General features: G+C 36.2%; 2 protein-coding genes across 4 annotated transcripts in view; one reads left to right on the forward strand and one right to left on the reverse strand.

The window, feature by feature from the left end:
* Positions 1–6962, reverse strand: part of COL10A1 (collagen type X alpha 1 chain) — a 33437-nt gene extending 26475 nt beyond the window's left edge. Inside the window, exon 1 of the mRNA XM_059700111.1 lies at positions 6836–6962. The gene's annotated coding sequence lies outside the window, so the exon portion shown is untranslated. The remainder of the gene's footprint in view (positions 1–6835) is intronic.
* NT5DC1 (5'-nucleotidase domain containing 1) overlaps positions 1–13664 on the forward strand; it is a 106627-nt gene that overhangs the window by 44940 nt on the left and 48023 nt on the right. The window lies entirely within an intron of this gene.

Raw genomic sequence — 13664 nt, forward strand, 5'->3', positions numbered from 1 at the left:
GTCACAGCCTTTTGTAAACACTGTACTCAGATTTCCGACCCCATCTCCAGCTGTTTCTCCCAATTTCACATGTAAACTCTGTTGTAACCATGGCAAATTACTTGACGTTCTCTTAACGTGCCTTATCCTTTTTCCATTGTCTTAATACACGTTGATCAGTGTTTTCGTAACCCCTGCCCATTTGGTGAATTTTATCCTCCAAAATTTAGCTTAAGTAACATCTCCAGGAAGCTGTCATCAGGTTTAAGCATTCCTCTGTCTCTGCTCCCACATTGCCTTCTGATAGTACTTACTACAGTTTTTTCTGTGCCTTACATGTATGTATATACCCTTCCCACTAGACTGTGTCTTCTACAGGCCTAAGACATGTGTTGGCAAGTTTAGGGCCAAATTTACTTATTTGTTAAGATAATAGAATTTTGGGTAGAATGTTTTATAATTATATGGCTCATTAAAGTATAATAAAAATAACTTTAAAAATGATTGGCCATGTTAATATTTACATGACTTTTTAAAGGTTCACTAAGAAAATGCTTCTGGGCTCTTGATTAAGCTCTGTGAGCTCACCAGAAAAAAAGAAACCGTAAATTTAAACAACCTTTAACACCCCTCCATGCTGCTAGTCTTATTTTTATAGTATAGTAAAATACAGAGAAATGATGGCTTTATACTTTACCACTAGATGGCTGAATTACATTGCTTTTGGAAAAGAAGTAAAATCTTAATCATTCAAAGCAGCGTAATATGTGGCATTTAACAAAATGTGTCTGATATTTAAATATATGCATTTGCACATATATGTGCACAGATATCTACCCACACATAAGTAATTTAATATTTGAATAGTCAAGTTAATTGGATTAAGAATTGTTTCTGAAAAAGTTGTAAGAATTATAGCCATGTATGATTTTTGCTTTGATTTATAAGATATGTTACATTTTCCTAAGACATATAAAAGGTCAGTATATTTTAAAAGCATATTCTTGCATAGAATATCCACAAACATCAGCTCTAAAGTTTCACAGGTACCATGAGGGTGAATTTAGCTCTGTTAGGAAACCGGTATCTATGTCAGATGAGTACATTCACTTTATCTTTCAATACAGCTTTGTAGGATCTCTGTGCAGTTAGAGTTCAAAATGAAATAAAAGGTCAATACTCTACTTTGCCATTTAGATTTTAAGTTGTAAACCATTTTGCTCCAGTTTTTAAATTTCCTTGAATCAACTCTTGGTCATGAATGCCTCTATTTTTGGTCAGGCTTCAGGAATATATAAAGTTGAACCACATGAACTTGACACTTTCATTTATCAAAAACAGTCAAATATCAGCAGTTTCATGTAGTTCAACTTAATGACTTTTTTATTGTTTTAGTCATTTTCGTTTCTTACATTGCAATGAACTGAATAAATAGTTCCTGCCATATGAGGGCAGTTGAGTTTGGTGAGCAAAGGTTTGACCTGGACGGGATTGTTTGCCTTGTCTGTAGGATTTTGGGGGATCCATGCACAGAAATGCAGTGTGGCAAAGTAACCTTCAGGGTAACGATAGGTCTTAGTGGATGCCATTTCAGTGTAAAGGTGTCTGTGTTGCACTCGGAAAATGCAGGAGAGGAGCGTCCTTTAAACTAGGATGTACAGTGATGTCTCCAGGGCATATCTCTAGGCTTCTTTTGGTTACGTGCTGGTTGAAGTGATTGGCCAAAAAGATGTTAAATAGTGGGTCTCAGATGAACATTTGTTTGTATGTACTTTTCTGCCTTGAGCGAGTGTTAATTTCATTTTTGGTTACTTCGTGGTAACGCTAACATTTAAAATACGTGAAATTTAGACATAATTGGTAAATTTAATACTTTAAGAAAATAGCAAAACATCTGAAGGGATGTTTGGGGCAAAATTAAAAGTTGCTTGTCCCCGGGGTCTTGATCTCTTTCCATTCCAATATCCTACTACCGCCCACGCTAATCCAGTTTCCTCGCGGGGAGGCATGCTTTTTGGATCAATTCAAAAATAAACAAATCATTACTTGTTTACTTTTCTGAACTCTGACAACAGATTCACCCAGACATGTACTCCTTGCTACGGTTGATCTTACTCATGTTTTGGAATTTTTATGTCAACCTTATTTTAAGCCTTCCAGCAAAATGTTGATTTTTTAAAAATACACAAAATTTTATATTTGCTTTTTTTAAAAAAAAAATTGTATTTGTTTTGTGTGTGTGGTGTGTTTTTTAATGCGAGGACAGTGAGGTAATATAACGGTTTGAAAGTGTTCATGGTGTTTATTTGGTAAACTTACAGGTTACTTTAATTAGGAAAGGAAGAGGTCCTCTGAGAGAAATATTTGGCTGCTTTTAATGGTGGAATTAAACAATTTATTTGCTCTGTTTTATTTCATTCATCAGATAAAATAAAGCAATGTTTGACTATTTATGCCTCAAGATTAACAATTAGGAGGTGCTTCTTAGCAGAGACATCTTACTATGTTTTTTGACTTATCACTAATGTCTTGTACATGAGGAAAAAGAATGAATTGTTTTGGAGAAAATACAATATTTCCTTATGAGATAAAAATAGAAAGCATCATTGAGGATTAAAAAAATTACAACCACATGGTTTTTTATCTGTTTTGTTTTTACTCCCTGTGCTGATTTGAATTGAGGCTGTTCGACTAGAACTTCATTTTGACAGGAAGTTTATAGACTTTATATGTGGCCATCTGAATAAATATTGCATTGGAATATTTCTCCATTTGAATTATTTAGGATTACAAATATTTAACATGGCTGTAGCTTACTAACTTCTTCAAATTGCTCCAAAGATCTGGGATAATCTGAGAAAAATAATAGTCTTTCTTATTGGGGATAATTTAGTTAGCACTTTATAGTATTAGTTTTTATTGTAGGTTCTTGTCACTCATCAGCACAAGCACTTCTTCTGAAAGTCAATGCCTCTTACTAGATCACCTAAAGGACCATTGTAAATCAAAATTTGCTTGCCGAAACCGGTTTGGCTCAGTGGATAGAGAGTCGGCCTGACGACTGAAAGGTCCTAGGTTTGATTCCGGTCAAGGGCATGTACCTGGGTTGCGGGCACATCCCCAGTGGGAGATGTGCAGGAGGCAGCTGATCGATGTTTATCTCTCATCGATGTTTCTAACTCTCTATCCATCTCCCTTTCTCTCTGTAAAAAATCAATAAAAATAAAAAAATAAAATTTGCCCAAGATCATATTTTGAAACTAAATAATATAATACATTAAATCTAGTTTGAGAAATTTGAACATGTCCTTTACAAAGCTAAAGTGAACAGTTTAAAATGTCTTTGAATCGATCAAAAATTGCAAATATATTTACCTATCAGTATTCTACCCATCAATGAAAGGACACATTAATGAGAGGGTATCCATTACAACACAAGTTATAAAAGGAAAAGATTCTAAGCAAGGCATTTGTTCATGTAAAAAGGGCTGGTTGAATAAGCTACAGTGTATCCACACAAATAAATAATATGGTTCTCTTTAAAATAGAGAGAATGAAGGGAGGGAGGGAGAGAGGGAGGGAGGGAGGGAAAAAGGGAAAAAGGGAAAAAGGAAGAAGATTTTTGTAAGAGCAGGATACTTCTAGGACTATATTCCAAGAAACCAGAAACACCAATCAGAAAGGATATATGCACCCCTATGTTCATAGCAGCACAATTTACAATAGCTGAGATTTAAAAACAAGCTAAGTGCTCATCAGCAGATGAATGAATTAAAAAACTGTGGTACATCTACACAGTAGAATACTACGCCACTATAAAAAAGAAGGAACTTTTACCATTTGCAACAGTATGGATGGAACTGGAGAGCATTATGCTAAGTGAAATAAGCCAGTCGGAGAAAGATAAATATCACATGATCTCACTCATATGTGGGATATAATGATCAACATAAACTGATGAACAAGAATAGATCCTAGACAAATGGCAGGGTGGGGTGGTTAGGAGCAACCAAAGGACTTGTATGCATGCATATTAGCATAACCAATGGGCACAGACACTGGGGCTGTGGGGGCTTGCCTGGGGTGGGAATGGGGGGAGGGGGTCAAGGGGGGAAAAGGAGACCTATGTAAAACTTTAGACAATAAATTATTAAAAAAATAAAATAGGAACAGTGCAAATAAAATTTTAAAAAGCAAGATACAGAGCTGTATACATTTTATGCTATCTTTTGTATAAATAGGAATTAGGGTAGATAAGAAATATTTACAAACAAAAAAACACTGGAAGAGGATACCAGAAACCAATATAAGCAGCTACCTAAAGGCATTAAGGATTGGGAATAAGTTAGAAAAAAGTTACATTGACTTAAATCAAGTTCAGTAATACACTACCTCCTGTATGAAATATCATGATAGTGGCCAATGTAGTCTTATATGCCTTTGCATAAAAACCTTGAGGTTATGTTAAGGTTGATAATATTTCTTTACTTTGAAGAAAAAAAAAACAGTATTAGTGGCCATTTGTTCCTGATCATCCTTCATTTTGGGGAGGAATAAGTAAAATAAAGAATGATATTTTCCATTTGACTCTTGTTTTTTTCATGTAACATTTACTTTCTGTAGTGTTCCCCTCAGTCCCTGTCCTTCTCATTTCTAATTAATGAGCTTTGATTTTTAAGGTTTGAAAAGAAACAGGTGGTCTCTGCTTTTCAATCCCAAAGTATTAAAATTGGCTTATTATAGTCTGTTAAGGATTACCATGCTATGTATAGTACAGAGTAGAGAGAAATGTGCCATGAAGAAGACATGGATAAAGTAAGGGAGGGGAGGTTAATATTTCCTCATTGGGAAGGGACGAGGAGGGCATAAGGAAGTCTGCCTGGAGGCAGTGGTTATTTAGAGTTGCCGTAACAGATAAAGTAGAAACAGAGGGAGAAGTCAGGTGGATGACACTAGGGATAGTCTTACGACACTTTTATAACATTTGCTGTTAAAATTCAGTATATCTTGAATGAGAACATTTGAAAAGTTTATCAAAGCTCCATGTGCATGTGAAGATAATAGAGATTAGATGACAATAACTTTGTGCTTCAAGTCCTTTCCCACCCCCACCCATTCTCGTCACCCCACCACTCTGGACACAATCCATCATGTTCTCAGGCAGTTAGTTGATGCCCCTGGCCCTAGTCCATGGAGGAGCCGACTCCCTGGAAAGAAGGGTTGCTGCATCTTTCCCTATTACAGCTTGCTTAGTGTTTAGTTTTCTCTTTGCCTAAGTACATCCCATAACACTACTTTCCCTCTAAACAAATAAGATAGGAAAGGAGGGAGATTCACCTTGGGCTCCAGTTACCTGGATTATTTGGGGTTGGGGGGATGGGAACAGGGAAAACAAAACAAAACTTGTATGTATCCCAGATATTTTCTGTCCCAGATATTTTGCCTTTTTTCCTCAATCCCATGTTTTCTTGAATAACTTGGTTTAAAATGAGGGCCCCCCCCCCGCCCCCCGCCCAGTGTCTTAAATTTATTTACTTAAGAGGTTCTGTAAAGCTGTCAAATTATGTAGGACCTGTCAGTTGTTACTGTAACCTGTTCAGTGGAACTCTAGACAAATAAGTTTTGTGGGCTTCCACACTCATTTCAATCCTTTGGCCACTGCTATCTTGGAAGCTTAAGACAGTGGGAAATGAATTGTGGGGACAGGTTCAAAGAGTTGAAACTATGTTGAAAAAGCTGCCTGCCAAAAACCAGTGTTGAAGTCTTAAAATGAAATACTTTTTTATTTGAAAAATAGTTAACAGGAGTTGTTGAAGAGATGAGTCCAAAGAGAGATCAAGTATGTGTAAAACTGAATTTTTGTAAGTTACTCTTTTTCAATAGACTATAACAAGAAAGCAAAAAGAACCTCAAGAGAGAGTATCTCCCTGTCCTCTCACATTTGCCCCCCCCCCTTATTTTTTTCTTAACAAAACGAATCAAACCATTAGAATGGTGAAATAGTGAAAGTGGGTGGGAAGGTGGAAGCTCGCTTCCGTTCTGAGGCTGTAAGAGGGAAATCATAAAGATTAATAAAGACCAGTGGCTGACCAGACCCATCTATTGGGGGTCTTTGATTTGTCCATTTTTCAGACTAAGAGATGTACAGCATTCTTAACATAGAAAAGCAAAATGCCTTCACGTGTTACAAGAGCATTCAGAGAAATGAAAAGCGTAGATTTCAATTACATTTTTTCCATACTTTCCAATCTTTTCTTCCCCTTGCCTATGAAACAGTTCCCCTTTTAAAGAGGAAAATCATCACATGCTGGCATTGGAGCTCAAAAGAAGGCAATTCCTCTGAACTCCCAAGAACTTTCTAGTTTAACAGCTGGAATAAGCACAAATTGTTCTACCGAAGTTTTTATTACATAATAACTCCAATTACCAGCACTGATGGTCTCCCAGTGTTGGGAGATGCTGAGTATTATAAAAGTGAGTGCGGATCTGGGAGTGCTTTAAAGAAGATGATCATTTGAGGATGCACGGCATTTCAAACACTGGCTTTCGTGTGCTGTGCATCTGCCCGATGCTTTCCTCCTCCTGTTTAAATTGCCGATTCTGACATCCCTTCAAATCCAGAAAAAAATACTGAGTTTCTAAATGATTTGCTTTTTATTTAACCATTGCTTTGTGAAGACAAAAAGCTACAGACACAATCTTATGAGTCACACAAAAAAAGTATCATATTTTCTGTAAATTCATTTTATCTCTTCTGAGAAATGGTTTAAATAGTCACGATGTTCATGCCCTGTTTCACCTCCTCGCATTACCGGCCATATAAACCTGTTGTCGTCACACATTTGCATTCTCCTACCTGTATTTGCTGGTGCCTAAGTGCTTGTCGTTGGCTGCTCTTTAAAAGCCACTACTTTGTCATCGTGGAGGGTTCTTCAGTTACACACAGTCAGAAGCTCATAGATGCTGCCGGTAGTGATTCCAGGAAGAGTGAAAGCAGTTCACTGCTTACTTCCAGGAGCCTTTTGGGGTCGTCTTTGAACTTTATACCTTTTTTTGTACAAAGCTCTGCTGAATCATATGCTGGCTACCAAGTGATGGTCTGCCTTCTGATTCATTTCCAGAAGAAAATAAATTTCTGTTGTTTTCCAGCAGTCGGTGACTTTCTGAGACGTGGATGGGGGCTGGGGAATTCCATTTTATTTGATCCCATGTGTTAATGCAAGAATGGAATGACACCTTGGCAAGAACACTTGCATTGGGATGGCTCGCAGAACAAATCCTTCAGTAGTTTTAACTAATAAATCTAAATGATGTGTGCATTTTAGGAGGAAAATTACTTTGTATCTACCTACTACTAGCAATGTTAGGGAGTTAGAAGACTGGCTTCTTGTGCTATTCTTTTGGGGTCAGTGATTTTTTTTTAAATACACAATTACCTCTGATTTTTTTATACCTTTATTGGTTTTTATTTTTATTCTCTTACCCCTTTTTATAATTGACTCAGCTGTGTGTTTATTCTTTTTGAAAACCAGAGAAACATGTTCTTTTCTTTAAAGAGATAAGAGACTTGATACTAATTCATCAATCCTGCTCCTTTTTTTCTCCCATGCTTTTTCCTAATTACCCAGATTTGACAATTATACATATATGATTATTGATTTTTCTACCCATTCCCTTGTTCTTTATTTCCCCTAAGTCAAAATATACTATGAATTATAGAATGCCCTAATGATTGGACACTCTTTCTCACCATCATAATGTCTGATTTTCTTAACATCATGTAAAGTATTAATTTACCAGTTTACTGAATCTTTGTGCCAAAGCTCTGCCCTGGAATGTATTCCACACAGGTGGCCTTTTCTACATGCTGATCAATAGCAAGCCCTCTTACAACCAGGTCAGTAATGTGTTTAGAAAGTAATTCAGTTATAATCATGAGAAACTTTTACTAAATTTCCAAAGGGACCTCCTTTTTTCCTGTTATATCTAATAGATACCTAAATGTGTAAAAAAATAAAAATGATTTCCCTAAGTCAGTTTCATCAGGGTGGATTCTGTTTAAAGATGAAAGGGCTGAAATTCTTAAATATGCTAGTTCTAACCTTGAAATGAGAATAATTTTATTTACCAAACTTGAAATGAGAAAAAAATTGTTCTCATTTGCATTTGAGCTGATGAATTATCTTGCCTCTCTTGTCTTTGAAAATTTTGTTGATTAAGTAAATTAATTGGGAGCAACTACTGTGTGCAAAGTTATATGCTGAGCATGCTATAGGAGTTATAAAGATGGTTAAGAAATATTTCTTGCCCTCAAGAAAATTAAATCATCTTTTATAGGCTGTTATCACTGATGATTTATGTATGAGTAATAAAATGCATCAGATGTAAAAGTGATACACTTTGTACTTTAAATGCATTTGCAGACTTGATGAATTTCAAACATTTTATAAGTTGAGGTGTGCTGCTCTTTCCTTCTTAACCCCTCTACCTCCCATCAGTTTCTAAGTTGATGTGTTTTTAAACAATATTTGTCCTCAGTGTCTTGGAAAGTGGAGCTTTCTTAGAAAAGACAAAATCTGTGACCATTGTTGAGAAATTACCTTGCATAGCCCTCAGGTTGTGATGAATATATATGATTATTTAGGTCAACTGAAATGTAAAAAAATTACTCTGTGTATCTGGTGCTTGTTTTCTGTAAATGGTTTTATTTCACCTTCCTTCATTCTTGAAGGATATTTCTGTAGGGATAAAAGTCCTGGTCAGTGGCTATCTTCTGCACTATCTTCCACATTCTGTTGTTTTATGTTGAGAAGTCAGTTGCCAGTCTAATTATCGTTTAAAGGGAAATCTGTTTGGTTCAGACTACTGTGAAAAATTTCTGTGTTTGGTTTTTAGCCATTTAAAAAACAATGTTGCTTTGTGTAGTTTTCTTTTTCTTTATCCTTCTTGGGGTTTGCAGGGTTTCTCAAACATGTGCTTAATACCATTGATTGATTTTTGAAAAATTCTGAGCCAGTATCTCTAAAAATATTGTTTTATTTTTCTTCTCTCTTTCTGGAATTTCAGTTACACATATTTTAAAAGACATAGATATATTTACTGATCCTTTATATCTCTTACCCTTTTTCAATATTTTCTCTTGTTGTCTGTTAGTTTTCTTCTGATCTGATTTCTAACCTCTCTTTATCTCTTTAGCTGAATCTAGTCTGTTTTTAAGTCTATTCTTTTAAACTCTTAATTTTGGTTACTATATGCTTTAGATCTAGAATTCTATTTAGTTCCTTTTACATTTTGTAGTCCCCTGAAAAAAATCTTAACTTTTATCTTGTAGCTCCTTGCATTTATTATGGATAGATGAAAACTGTTCCTATTCCTACAATTGTTGTGAATATAAAATTAAATAAGAAATATATATATAGTGCCTGACTTGTAAATAATAAAACACTAGTCATTTTGTTGTTGTTATTATTATCTTTAAATTCTGAAAAGGGTTGATATCCAGAAACAATTAAATCATTCCTATTTCTTGGATTATATGAGAATATAATGTTAAATGAGAAATGTATGTAAAGTGCCTGACTTGTAAAGTGAGCAGTATACTTTAGTTGTTGTGTTGTATTTTTGTGTGGTTTTTTAAAAATATATTTTATTGATTTTTTTACAGAGAGGGAGGGAGAGGGATAGAGAGTTAGAAACATCAATGAAAGAGAAACATCGATCAGCTGCCTCCTGTACACCCCCTACTGGGGATGAGCCCGCAACCAAGGTACATGCCCTTGACCGGAATCGAACCTGGGACCCTTGAGTCCGCAGGCCGATGCTCTATCCACTGAGCCAAACCGGTCAGGGCTAGCTGTTGTTTTTAAGTTACCTTGAAAAATCTGAAAAGGGTCTATATTCAGAAGCAATTAAGAACTCTTGGCGGATAGAGTCTTATTTCTTAGCCATAGCCATGCCCTGGCTTTTGCTGGACCTCACGTTCCCCAAATCCAGCCTTACCAGACAGCTTGCGTGCTGTTTTCCAGTGTACTTCATAGTATGGTGTGCCTCTCAGTTGATCAGCTTGGAAAATACTGAACTCCCCCCCCCCCCCCCCCCAAGTATCCTATCCTCATCTATCAAGGCCAAGAAACTCCAGCTCAAGGGCCACCCCTCTATGAGGCTTTTCCTGACACCCGCTCTGTCCCACCTAATTCTGTGACTGACCCCGCCCTTCACCCTCTATGGCCTCGTTTTAGCCTATTATTATCCTACTGCTCTTCCTTGGACTTGGTTCACGGGGTCTGTCTCTCTTTACTGGCCTATAACATCCTTAAAAGTAGTGAACATTCATCTTTCCCTTTGATCCCCAGCACAATGCTTGACCCATTGCAGGTGTTCCATAAGCGATTGCTGAGCCTATTAATGCACGTGTGAATGAACTGTTAATGTAACTGTCACCACTGTTATGGTTCCACATATTTTAATGTTTTAATCACTTGATGTATTTGTTAATTATTTGCCAAGATTGTTATTTTACAGCCCTGACCGGTTTGGCTCAGCGGATAGAGCGTCGGCCTGCGGACTCAAGGGTCCCAGGTTCTATTCCGGTCAAGGGCATGTACCTTGGTTGCGGGCACATCCCCAGTGGGGAGTGTGTAGGGGGCAGCTGATCGATGTTTCTCTTTCATTGATGTTTCTAACTCTCTATCCCTCTCCCTTCCTCTCTGTAAAAAATCAATAAAATATATATTTTTTAAAAAAGATTATTATTTTACAGAGTATAAGTCATCAAATCAAATCAATGTGTGTTTTGTTCTGGCTTAGAAGAACCATACTTTGTTAAAGGGATTTGAGACCAGGAATTACAAATAGACACTGTTCCAAAGTGTCATTTATAGTCTAGTTATCAAAAATTTGGAATATACTTTCTAAAAATGTTAGACACTGATTGAAGGCTGCGGTGTCTGAAAGGAGAAGTTATGTTGTGGAAAGATGATGAAGGAGAAAGAGATCTGGGTTCTTGCCCTCACACTATCACTCTTATCCAAACCCTGTATGAATTTAAACAAATATTGGGCTTCGGTTTTTTCCATCTGTAAATCAAGGTGATTGTAAATTAGTTAAAAACATCTTAACCTTTTGTAAATTTGTGAACCCTTTCAAGTGTTTATTATTTTTATGTGTTAAGGCATCAAAAATAGTCAAAAACTATTTTCATGTCTGGGTGTTTAGGATTCTTGCATTTTGACCTTTAGGAAAATCTGCTTTCTTTGTTCCTGTTTGGTTTCTAAATGATGAGATAGGAAAGAATGTGTCAGGGCTCTACTTGCAGGCATTTTTCTACAATCTCTCATTGAAGATGTAGATAACCACTTAGAATAAAATCATCTTTACGTTGTTTGTTTTAACATTTTCTTTCCTGAAATACCAGAGAAAATCTTAATTTGTTATATAAGACATTTGATCAGATGAATACAGTTCACAAATACAATTTATTTGGGGTGGACCTGTAGGATTAGTCATTTTTACATACTTTCTGAAGTTCAAAATTTGTGGTTCTTATGCATTATCTCTGTTTTTTGGTGGTTCATCATGTGAATAAATTAAACACAATCTACTGACAATAACTGAAAACACTATGTAAGTGTCCAAAACACAGTGCCTAGCAGTGTCCGTCTAAGTAATAAACTGTATCTGTGTCAGAGGCTGCTCATTACCCTCCCTAGAAGTACACATCAAGGCTCTCAACATTTTGTTTTAAAAGGCTACAAAATTGAAACTTAAAAATTAGGAAGAAATTGGCACATTTGCCTTTAACAACCTGAAACTGAAATACCTGCATCCATCTGGGGTGGTGGCCAGATGATGTGCAGAAGTAATGAAAACACAGAAGGTGTCTTCTACCTGCATGATTTTTGTGCCACAGAAAAGAATATTATAGTGATGTTGTATGAGAGGATAGTCAGTCTAAACAGTAAGCTTCATGCACATGGCGTGTTCCATCCAAACAACAGTGACAGGGGAGATGCACGAGGGCAAGTATGCTTCTCAAAACCAGACACAGGTCAGAGAACCCACTTGGTCATCAGTTTTACTAGGCATATTACTTTTGGTTTTTAGTTTGTTTTCTGTTGGTTTATAAACTTTTTGGTTTGGAATAATCCCTGGATTTACAGATAAGTGACAAAAATAATATGGAGAGATCCTGTGTGCCCCTCATCCAGTTTCCTCTAACATTAACATCTTCCATTGCCATGATGTCAAAACCGAGAAACCAACATTGATTGGTACATTATGATGAATTAAACTCCAGACGATCTGGATTCCACCAATTTTTCAACTAATATCCTTTGCCTGTCCCAGGAACCCATCCAGGATATCACATTGCATTTAGACATCATGCCTTATTATCAGTTTCTTCTGGTTTGTTACATTTCTCATTCTTTTCTTATTTCCCATGACCTTGGCAGTCTTGAGGAGTACTGGCCAAGTATTTGGCAAAATGTTCCTCCATTGTCTGATGTTTTTCCCATGACTTGACTGGGGTGATGGGTTTGGAGAAAGACTCTCACAGAGGTGAAAAAGTATTCTCATCACATATGAGGCATGTGTGCTATCAGTATAATGTCACTGATGATGCCAACCTTGGTTACCTAAACAGCATAGCATTTGCCAGGTTTCTCTACTGTAAAGTTACTATTTTTCTCCACTTCATATTCTGTTCTTGAAAGCAAGTCTCTAAGTCCAGCCCTCGGTCGAGTTGAACTCCCCTGCTTGGAACAGGGGAGAATAACTTGTTTGGAATTCTTCTATAAAAAGACATTGCAGACAGATTGTTTTGACCAGTGTTAGACTCTTCTCCAGTATCAATTCTATCCCTCTGTTCTGAGGCAAAACATGATATGCATGTTCAATGAAATATTCAACCCAAATTGTGCCCATGACTAGATTGAATATATATTTTGTCTCTGATTATAAAATTTAGAGTGTAAATGTTAAGTGAAGAAAGTATTCCTTATTCTTGCTTGCTTTCATGATAAAAGTAATGAAAAATAACAACTGGTATGGAGAATGGACAGACAAGAGAATTCTGGCTTTTTATGATTTTTCAATAAGGTTTTTTTGGTTTGTTTTCTTTTTGTTTTTAATGAAAACCATCTTGAATTTTTATCCAGATAAAATTATCCCTGCTTCTAGTTCCCATAACTTTTTTTTGTTTTTATATTGCTTTTGTTGTACTCGGTTTTAAAGGATATGGTCACCAGTTCTACCACCTGCTTTGCAGCCTGCTCGTAACATAAAGTTAATTGAGTCTAGCTGGATTGTTAATATTGTTGCCTACATCCTCTACAGAGGCCATGTTAGAATAGCATAGGTTTTTTGTCATTTTAAAGATACATCTAAAAAAGTTGGGTTTTGTAATAAACTGTTCTGATCTCCTCCTAATGGTCATATTGTTTGAATGACCACCGTAACTATAAGGGACACAGAATATTTCCATGAGCAGGATTTTGTTTATTGTTTAAAACATTAATGAATTGGTTTAGTTGATAGACTTTAGAAATTTAACTTTATTGAGGTGTAATTTATCCGCTATAAAAGGTGCATATTTTGTGTATCGTTTGAGGAGTTCTGATATATGTATACATTTGTGTAACTGCCACCCCAGTCAAGGTATAAAACATTTTCAGACAGTTTCTTCT

The sequence above is a fragment of the Myotis daubentonii genome, chromosome 6 (genome assembly GCF_963259705.1).
Source record: "Myotis daubentonii chromosome 6, mMyoDau2.1, whole genome shotgun sequence".
Classification (NCBI taxonomy): domain Eukaryota; kingdom Metazoa; phylum Chordata; class Mammalia; order Chiroptera; family Vespertilionidae; genus Myotis; species Myotis daubentonii.